The sequence below is a fragment of the Humulus lupulus genome, chromosome 5 (genome assembly GCF_963169125.1).
Source record: "Humulus lupulus chromosome 5, drHumLupu1.1, whole genome shotgun sequence".
NCBI lineage: Eukaryota > Viridiplantae > Streptophyta > Magnoliopsida > Rosales > Cannabaceae > Humulus > Humulus lupulus.
In genome coordinates, this window is record NC_084797.1 from 178,634,979 (window position 1) to 178,645,559 (window position 10,581).

The following is a 10,581-nucleotide window of genomic DNA, read 5'->3' on the forward strand; positions in this document are numbered from 1 at the left end:
TCCGGTTCAACCTGTGACCGGGAACAGGTTGGAACCTCTATATGAAAGATTCAGAAAACAACAACCTCCTACCTTTGAGGGGGGAGCAGACCCACTGCAGGCTGAGCAGTGGATGAGTACAATGTCTGTAATCCTGGACTTCATGAGGGTTGAAGGAAGGGATAGGGTTGATTGTGCAAGTTATATGCTTAGACATGATGCACGAATTTGGTGGGAGGTGGTAGGGCAGCGAAGGGATACTGCTATTATGACCTGGGAGGAATTCAAGAGCCTTTTCAACGAGAAATACTACAGCGTAGCCGTTCGAGCGGCAAAGGCGGATGAGTTTAACAATCTGACTCAGGGCAGGTTATCTGTCACTGAGTATGCCTTGGTATTTGATAGATTGGCGAACTTTGCGCCAGAGCTTGTGCCGACTGATACGGCCAGAAGGGACAGATTTGTACGGGGATTAGGTGCAATGATCGCCCGTGACGTGAGTATTACCATGGCTCCAGAGACTACCTATGCGCAAGTGGTGGACAAGGCCCTCACTGCTGAGAGGGCTGAGGATCAGATCTGGAAGGATAACGCTGCTAGGCGTGATACCAGGAGGGTAGTGCCTTCTTTTTCTGGGCCTAGTCGGGGCAGCGGCCCCAGTGAGCAGAAGAGGAGAGTACCAGACTCCTTTACTCCCTATGGTTCTGACAGGAGGGTTCGCGGTTCTGTGGGTGGCCGCCAGGGCGGTAATGACAACTGGAGGAGTTATCCATGGTGTCCTCGATGCAGGCGACGGCATCAGGGCGAGTGCCGGTCCGCCTCTGGGGCGGGTACCGGCATCAGGGCCTGTTTTGTTTGTGGAAGCACCAGTCACTTGAAGAAAGATTGCCCACAGGCTAAGAAGGAGGAGCCTAGGCAGGGGGACAGCCTCGCACCTGCTAGGGTCTTCACCTTGACTCAGACTGAGGCAGAGGCCAGTCCATCAGTGGTTACAGGTCAGATTTTTAGTGCTGGATCCTTGTTTACTGCATTGATTGATTCTGGTGCTACGCACTCATTTGTTTCTGCTAGGGTGATTGATCAGCTGTGTAGACCTAGTATTTTGTATGCTAGGGGTTTTCAGACTATATTGCCTACAGGGGAGCTGGTAGTCTCTAGGAGGCAGGTTAGAGCCTTACCAGTAGTAGTAGACGGTAGAGAATTGTTTGTTGACCTGATTGAACTAGATATGGACGATTTTGACATAATACTAGGGATGGATTGGTTGACGCGGTATGGAGCAACAATTGATTGTAGGCGACGAATGGTGACCTTCGAACCGGAGGGCGAGGCACCCTTTGTGTTCGTGGGAACGGGGGATGGACCGCGGGTACCTGTGATCTTGGCACTAAAGGCTAGAGACCTGATGCAAGAGGGTTGCATAGGATTCCTAGCAAGTATAGTGGATTCCTCTAAGGTGGCGGCAGTGGGACCGAACGAAACCAGAGTCGTCTGCGAGTTTTCAGACTTGTTTCCAGCAGATCTACCGGGGTTACCGCCACAGCGGGAGATTGAGTTCGTCATAGAGTTGGCTCCGGGAGCAGAGCCAGTTTCCAAGGCACCTTACAGAATGGCTCCAGCAGAATTAAAGGAATTGAAGATTCAGCTGCAGGAACTACTTGATTTGGGGTTTGTCAGACCGAGTTTCTCGCCGTGGGGTGCTCCATTTTTATTTGTTAAGAAAAAGGATGGATCGCTCAGGATGTGCATCGATTACAGGGAGTTGAATAAGTTGACCATCAAGAACAAGTATCCATTGCCTAGGATCGACGATTTATTTGATCAGCTTCAAGGGAGTACAGTGTTTTCGAAGATTGATCTCTGATCAGGCTACTATTAGTTGAGGATCAGAGATGAGGACATACCAAAGACTGCATTTCGGACACGGTATGGGCATTATGAATTTCTGGTTATGTCCTTTGGATTAACCAATGCCCCAGCGGCATTTATGGATTTGATGAACAGAATTTTCAAGGATTACTTGGATAAGTTCGTGATTGTGTTTATTGATGATATCCTAGTATACTCCCAGTCAGAGTCAGAACATGAGCATCATCTGCGCCTGGTGTTGCATCGATTAAGAGAGCATAAGTTATATGCTAAGTTTAGTAAATGCGAGTTCTGGTTATCGCAAGTTTCATTTCTAGGCCACATTATCAGTAAGGATGGATTACTAGTCGACCCAAGCAAGACGGAAGCAGTAAGAGATTGGCCTAGGCCCAGCAATGTTCCTGAAGTTAGAAGTTTCCTTGGACTAGCAGGTTACTACCGGCGGTTTGTAGAGGGGTTCTCCAGAATTGCTACTCCGTTGACAGAATTGACAAGGAAGAAGACCAAGTTTGTGTGGACAGATCGATGCGAGAATAGCTTCAAAGAGTTGAAGCGGCGGTTGATTACTGCACCAGTGTTGAGCCTGCCAACAGATAATGAGAAGTTTGTGGTCTACTGTGACGCTTCCAGACAGGGTCTGGGATGCGTGTTGATGCAGGCTGGGAAAGTGATAGCGTACGCATCAAGGCAATTAAAGGAGTACGAGCAGAGGTATCCCACGCATGACCTGGAATTAGCTGCAGTGGTATTCGCACTTAAGATTTGGAGACACTATCTGTATGGAGAGAGGTGCGAGATATACACTGATCACAAGAGTCTAAAGTATTTCTTTACCCAGAAGGACTTGAACATGCGCCAGAGACGGTGGCTAGAGCTGGTAAAGGATTACGATTGTGATATCCTATACCATCCTGGGAAGGCTAATGTGGTGGCTGATGCATTGAGCCGGAGGGGCCCAGGACAGTTGTATAGTTCGAGGCAGATATCTGACAGACTAGCAGGAGAGATGACCAGAGCGGGTATAGAGCTAGTGGTTGGTAGGTTAGCCAACATTACTCTTCAGTCAACGCTCCTCGAGAGGATTAAGGAAGCACAGGGAAAGGACCCTCAGTTAGTTGAACGTAGAGAGAATGTCCTATTGGGAGCAACTAAGGACTTCTCTATTTCTGAGATGGGTTTGTTGAAGTACAAAGGACGGATTTGTGTTCCGATTGATCCAGACATTCGACGAGAGATTCTGGACGAGTCTCATACCACTCCTTACTCCTTACACCCAGGTTCTACGAAGATGTACCATGACCTGAAGGTTTTGTATTGGTGGTCAGGCATGAAGAGGGACGTGGTGGATTATGTGGCTAGATGCCTAACCTGTCAGCAGATTAAGGCAGAACACCAGAGGCCAGCAGGATTATTACAGCCTCTTGGGATTCCCGAGTGGAAATGGGAAGATATTGCCATGGACTTTGTGGTAGGATTGCCAAAGACCGTGGGTCAGCATGACTCGGTATGGGTGATTGTGGACAGGTATACGAAGTCCGCCCACTTCTTACCTGTGAAGACGACTTATACTGTGGAGCAGTATGCAGAGCTTTATGTTAAGGAGATTGTTCGACTTCATGGGGCTCCGAGGTCGATAGTATCCGACAGAGACCCCACTTTCACTTCCAAGTTTTGGAAGAGCCTGCAGAAGGCTATGGGCACGCAACTTCGGTTTAGTACCGCTTATCATCCTCAGACGGATGGACAGTCTGAGAGGACAATTCAGATACTGGAGGACATGTTACGAGCGTGTGTGTTGGATTTTAAAGGATCTTGGAGTAAGTATCTCCCTCTGATTGAGTTCTCGTACAATAATAGTTATCAGGCGACTATCGGAGTGGCTCCGTATGAGATGCTGTATGGAAGAAAGTGCAGATCACCGATTCACTGGGAGGAGGCAGGGGAGAGAAGGTATTTAGGTCCTGAGATGGTTCAGAGGACCAATGAGGCACTTGAGAAAATTAGAGCTCGTATGCTCGCCTCCCAGAGTCGCCAGAAGAGTTATTCAGATTTGAAACGTAGGAACGTGGAATTTCAGGTTGGTGACCATGTATTCCTCAGGGTTTCACCCCTGAGAGGAGTAAAACGATTTGGCGTTCGGGGCAAGCTGAGTCCCAGGTTTGTTGGCCCATTCGAAGTTCTAGAGCGAGTTGGGGAGGTGGCTTACAGGTTAGCAATGCCTCCAGCTCTATCAGGGGTTCATGACGTGTTTCATGTATCCATGCTTCGGAAGTATGTTTCGGACACTACTCATGTGTTGAGCTATGAGAACTTGGAGTTGGATCGGGAATTATCGTACGAAGAAAAGCCTGTTCAAATCCTTGATAGGAAGGACAAGGTCTTGAGGAGCAAGACAATCGCCTTGGTTAAAGTACTGTGGAGGAATAGCAAGGTCGAAGAGGCGACGTGGGAACTGGAATCGGATATGTGGGAGCGGTATCCCGAGTTATTCAGGTAAATTTCGAGGACGAAATTTTCATGAGGAGGGGATAGTTGTAACGACCCCAAATTCGGTGTTAAGGCTTAGGGCCTGAGATAGCGTGCCTGGAGGGCATAACGGAATTCTGTGTGGGTCTTTAATGGGTTTTATGCATGATTATGATTTAGTGCACGTTTTATGATTATGTGAGTTATTGTGGTGCACGATAATGTGAATTAATATGCATGTAGACCTAATTGAGCATATTTGTAATTTGGCCATGTTGGGCATGACTATGTTGATACCTGTGATCTATGACTCGAGACGATCCTAGAACGAGCGGGTTAGCGGGAAGTCAAAGCGGGAACCTGTACCAGACTTGGGTTAAGCCTGGGGAGTTAATCGAGAATTTGGGAATGTATTTGGTGATTTATTAGGCTTTGGGTAGCGAGCGGGAATTATTAGGAACACTTGAGGAATTAGTGGGAATTTGGGTATTATGACTAAAATGCCCTTTATGGACATAAAGGCTTAGAATTAATAAGAGAGGGTATTTTGGTCATTAGGCTTGCAAGAGATAAAATAAAGGAGGCCTTTATACTTAGTGGATTTAGTAGAGAAAACTTTAGGCTGAAAAGAAAGAAGAGAAAAGAAGAGAGGGAAAGCTGAAGGGTTGGCTTTGAAGGTTTGGTTTGTGATTCTCCCACCCTTTTTCTTTGATTTTCTTGAGGTGAAGCTCAGTGGTAAGCTAGGTTTGTGGATTTGCAAGAGATTAGCAAGATCAAATCAGAGATTTGAGGTAAGTTCTTGAGGTTTTCGGTTTTAGGGTTTTGCTGGTTTTGAACTGTGTTTTTGAGCTAAATGGATGGGGTTTTTGGGGAAAACAGGTCAAGGTTGTAAAGGTGCAAGCCAAGGAGGTCTAGGGTGTAGTTCAAGGTCGAAATTCCACCCACGGTATGATTTCTATGACCCTATCCCTGTTGTTTGATTGATTTTTTCTGGTTTTGGGGTTCATTGGGTTAGATTTTGAGTTGTGGGTTGCTTGAGCTTGGGATTGAGTTCTTGGGGTGCTTGGGATGAGTGTGTGGTGTATATATGTTTGTTTTTGGGCTTGGGAAAGAGTTGGACAAGTTTGGGTTCGAAATGGAGGAAGAAAATCGCAAGATGCGATTTTTGGTTTTGCTGTGCTGCAACTAGCGCTACAACGCTAGGCAGGGGGCGCTGTAGCGCTAGCCCCTGTCTGGTGAGGGTGGTTCTGCTTGTAGCGCTACAGCGCTAACTTTTGAGCGCTGTAGCGCTGCACTGTTCACAGAGGGGATTTTTGGGCTTTTGTGAAGGGATTTTGACCTAGGGTTCGGGGCTCGATTCCGCCACTTTGTTTTGGGGATTTAGGACTTCCCGGGGGGCTCGGGATTAGTCCCGAGGCTAGGTTTTGGACTTGAGGATTGGTGATGACTTTGACTTGTGGATTTTGCTTAGGTAAGCGCTAGGGCTCGGGTAAGATCGTGCTCAAGGAGTCAGGTTTATCAAGGCTACTTAATCTAAAGGTAAGAAAACCATAACACCCGAGTTTAGGGCATGGCCCCACTGTGTGATTGTAGGGCGTGGCCCGGATTGTATTACGTGCAAATGCTTAACCTTAAATGAACCATGATGTGTGTGAATGTTTATTTTGAATGTACTATATGTGTTATTATGTTGAAACGAGCGGCAGAGGCCGGGTACGGCATAGGCCAGGGCGGCCGTGGGCCGAAAGTAACACAGCACATGGGATGCTTATATTCAGGGTGGGACCCAAGGGATACATGAGTTATCCTCGCGGTGAGAACCGAAACTCCAGGCTTTGGTAAGGCCTTGGGAGCGGCATGGCCGTACTTGTTTATTATGGTGGTTTTCCTATGTATCAGTGAATTATTGCCAGCTATTTGTTTTGCTTATGTTATGTGTTATTTTGGGTTTTTCTTGCTGGGCTTCGGCTCACGGGTGCTCCGTGTGGCAGGTAAAAGCAAGGAGTCAGTCAACCGGCCATGAGTATGGAGAGCGTGGGGGCGGCGCGTACATGTTCGGCCTGCCCGACTGCTTTGGTTGGGGGCATTTTGTATATGGCTGTATTTAACCATTCTTTTGATAGATGATCAAGTGTAAATCTATTTTGGGTTGTAAACATTTTGTAAACCTTATTTTGGGATCCCAGATGTTTTATATTTAACGTTTTCAATGAAGTTGACCATTTTAAAAGAATACAGCCTTAAACTCTGGTTTAATCACACTTTTGGTTTTAGGAACCACTTTGAGTCAATTAAACGCACAATTTCTGTTTTAAACTCACTTAGTAACGGCTCTAAGGTAGTAGGGCGTTACACCCCTAGGACATCGCTTGCATAGTGCAGGGGTGCCCAACACAAGGGCAAGGGCACCCTAACCCAAATAAAGAGCCTCAAGTCCTCCCATGCATAGCACAGGGGCGCTCAATCACAAGGGCAAAGGCGCTACCTTGCGAACCCAGAAATTTCTGGGTTTTCTACCTGCATTTTCTTCGAATTCAAACCACCAAAATCCACCCCCAAACACATCCCAAAATCAAAATTCAGCCTCAGAACATCATCACTACGTTAACACCATCAAAACCCCACCAAAACTCAAAATCATTACCTTGAGCCACAATGCTCAAGAACACTTGAAAACCAAATCATAATTTAATGAGATTAGAGAATGGAGATCAATACCTCAGCTGGAATTCCACCTCCTAGTAGGCATGTAAATGGGGTGGGTTTGCCCCGCCCCGCAAAAAATTTTCCCCGCCCCGATTAGTTTCTTGGAGCGGGACGGGTCGCCCCGCCCCATTTTCCCCACTTAACTTTTTTTTAAAAGAAACATTAAATTATAATTTTAAAAATCTCCCTAAGCCTAAATATTATTTTTTATTGCAATCCTTATTTTTTACACTTCGTATCGACTACACCCTCAAATATTTTATTTTTATTTTTTATTTTAAAATTTACATAAATAAATACATGAATAAAGATGAATTATATAAAACATATTTTTCAATATTTACAATTCTTTCATAGAGTATTTGTGGAATAAAAAATTCTATAAATCTTACACCTAAAGTCTATTTAGAATTAAGGATATTCTAAACCACATATAAAATGTCATTTTTATGTACTATGCATGTATATAAGTAGCATGAGAAAATTGGGTTAGAGTATAGAAAAAAGAAATTCAGGGCAGGGCGGCCCCGCCCTGCCCCACTTGAATTAATAGTGGGTCGGGGTGGCCCTGCCTCGAATTCCATCCCGTTTTTACCGGGGCAAAGATGCCCCGTCGAGTCAGGGCCCCGCCCCACCTCACCGCCCCATTTTTCCATGCCTACCTCCTAGCTGCAGATAATCAGTTCTAACCTCAAGCCTACATGCTTCCAAGCCTTAAACCCCACTAATTTTCCTCAAAATCCAAGCCAAAATAGAGAAAATGAGAGAAAACGTAGAGAGAGAGGGAGAGAGAGAGAGAGAGAAAGATAGCTGATTGTGGTTCTAAGTGTTCTGTTCTACTCTGAGGTTACCAGCTAACTAAGCCACCTTTTATACATAAAAAGTCCAAAATGCCCCTTAGCCCATTAGCTATTCTCTAATGCTCACATGGGCAAATCTGTCTTTTGCCATTTTTTCCCATTAATCATAATTAACGTCTCATAATTACCGTTACTTCCAATATTCTAAAATAATTACCAAATAATTTCCTATTAACCGATCAATCTTGGTAATGTACTAAAATACCAAAATAACCCTAGGCTCACCCCGAATTGAGTATTTAACCCCGTTATGACTAAACCACTATTTTGCTCGCTAGGATCGTCTCGTGTCGAACAACCCAAATATTTCCACATAATAATTTAGTCTCAATGAAGATCACACACACACACACACACACACACACACACACACACACACATATATATATATTCAAATATGCCCTTAACAGGCCAAAATTAGGAAAATGTCCTTCTACTCAGAAATGGGCTCACATGCATGCTTAATACACCTAAACATTCAAATACAATCATATTATAATATAACTCACATAATTCATATAATCATGCGTATCATCACATAATAATGTAGTTAAATCATTTATTGCCCTCCTGGCCCCCTAATCAAGGCACTAAGCCTTATTAGGGAATTTGGGACGTTACAACTATCCCCTCCTTATAGGAATTTCTTCATCAAAATTTTACCTGAACGACTCGGGATACTAATCCCACATGTTGGAATCCAACTCCCACATTTCCCTTCGACCTTGTTGTTCCTCCATAATACCTTAACAAAAGGTATAGTTTTGTTCCTCAGGACCTTGTTCTTTCTGTCTAGTATCTGGACTGGTTGTTCTTCATAAGAAAGATCTGCATGCAGCTCCAGATCTTCATAACTCAATACATGAGTCACATCAGATATATACTTCCAAAGTGTTGAAATATGAAACACATTGTGTACGGTCGACAGTGCCGGAGGTAAGACCAATCTACAGGCCATCTGACCAATCCTCTCCCCTCATAGGAATTGCCCCTTCCTTAACAGAGAAGCCTAGTATGAATTCCAATTTATCCACTTCCTTGCCTTTATGTCAATCGTCTTCTCCCACTGTGCTGGAACAACATCTTATTAATGCCTTAATGAGCACTCCCACATTCCTTCCATTGAATTCTAGTGTCGGTCCTTCTTATCCTCTTTTTGAAAACATTTATGACCTACATTTATCACAATATTTTCCTGATTCCCAAGTGTCCAAAAGCTCAACATCTGTTGTTTCCCCCAATGTCATACCAATTGAAGCTGCTGCTATTAGATATTCCAAGTTTTCAAAATTTCAACCTTTAGTTCCAACAATGATTTCAAATGTAGTTGTTCCTAATAATGAATAGAATCATGACGTACAACCTCATTCTCCCAGAAGCTCGGGCCTTCATCTATTGTTCCCGTTTGCATATGAGAAAATACTTTTATTGGATGCAAATACTAGTATTGAAGATATTGGGAAAAATGTTGCTATTAGGTCTGTTCCCATTTCATTTGGGAGTTACCCAATTATTGCCCTCCTGACCCCCATAATTGTGTTATTATGTGATTACATGCATGAGTATGTAAGTTGAATTATTATATGGTTGTATTTGCATGCATGTGGGCCTGTTTCTTATTAGAAGGGCATATGCATAATTTTGGCCCGTTGAGGTCATATTTGTATATTTGAGCATATACGTGATATATGTGTGAGACCACATTATTATGTGGATATATTTGAGTTACTCGACACGAGGCGATCCTAGGGAGCAAGTTAGTGGTTTAGTCATAACTGGGTCAAATACTGGGCTCGGGGTGAGCCTACAGGTAATTTGGTACTTAGTACATTATCAGGATTGAGCGGGTAATGAGAAATTATTTTAGGATATTGGAAGTAATGGGAATTGTAAGACGTTAATTATGATTAGCGGGGTGTGAGACAAATGACCACTATGCCCTTGAGGGCATTAAATGATCTAAAGGGGTATAATGGTCATTTCCTAGCCTAAAGGGGGATATACTCAGAACCTAGTGGAATGAAACACTCAGAATCTTCAGCTCCTTCTTTCTCCCTCTCGATTGTTCTCCTTCTCTTGCTTTCTTGAGCTGATTTTTGGAGAAAAGCAAAGAATCATTGAGGCTAAGGTTTGGGGAATTGAAAGTTGGAGGCTTAGGAGTGATTAGCTACAACTAAGGGGATAGAAATCACAGTTGAGGTATGGATTGTAGCTCTATTTTAATTGGTATGTTTGCCGTGATTTTAGTTTTTCTTGAGCTTTAAAGTTCAAGGTTTTGGATTGAGTTTTGGTAGTGTTTTGAATGTGTTTAAGCTGGGTTTTTCTGCTGAATTAGTGCTAATACTATGCTGGGATTGAGGTGTGATTTTGGGATTGCTTGGAAGGGATTTTTGGTAAGGTTTTGGCTGAGGAAAAATAGGGATTTTTGGGTTTGCGGGGTCATGCTGCGACCTTGCTCTTGGACGCTGCGGCTCGTGTGAACTCAGGGCACAGAGGCGATTCTGTCTGGGAGGCATGCCGCAACCCGCCTAGGAAGCTTTGGCCACTTTAGGTTTTTAATGACAGGAATTCAAACCTAAAGGCTCATGATTAATTTTACTACCCGGTTTAGTAGAATTTGAGGTCCCAGAGGCTAGGACTTGGTCCAAAAGCCATTATTTTCTTGTTATTGATGAGATTTTGTATTTGGTTATGACTAGGT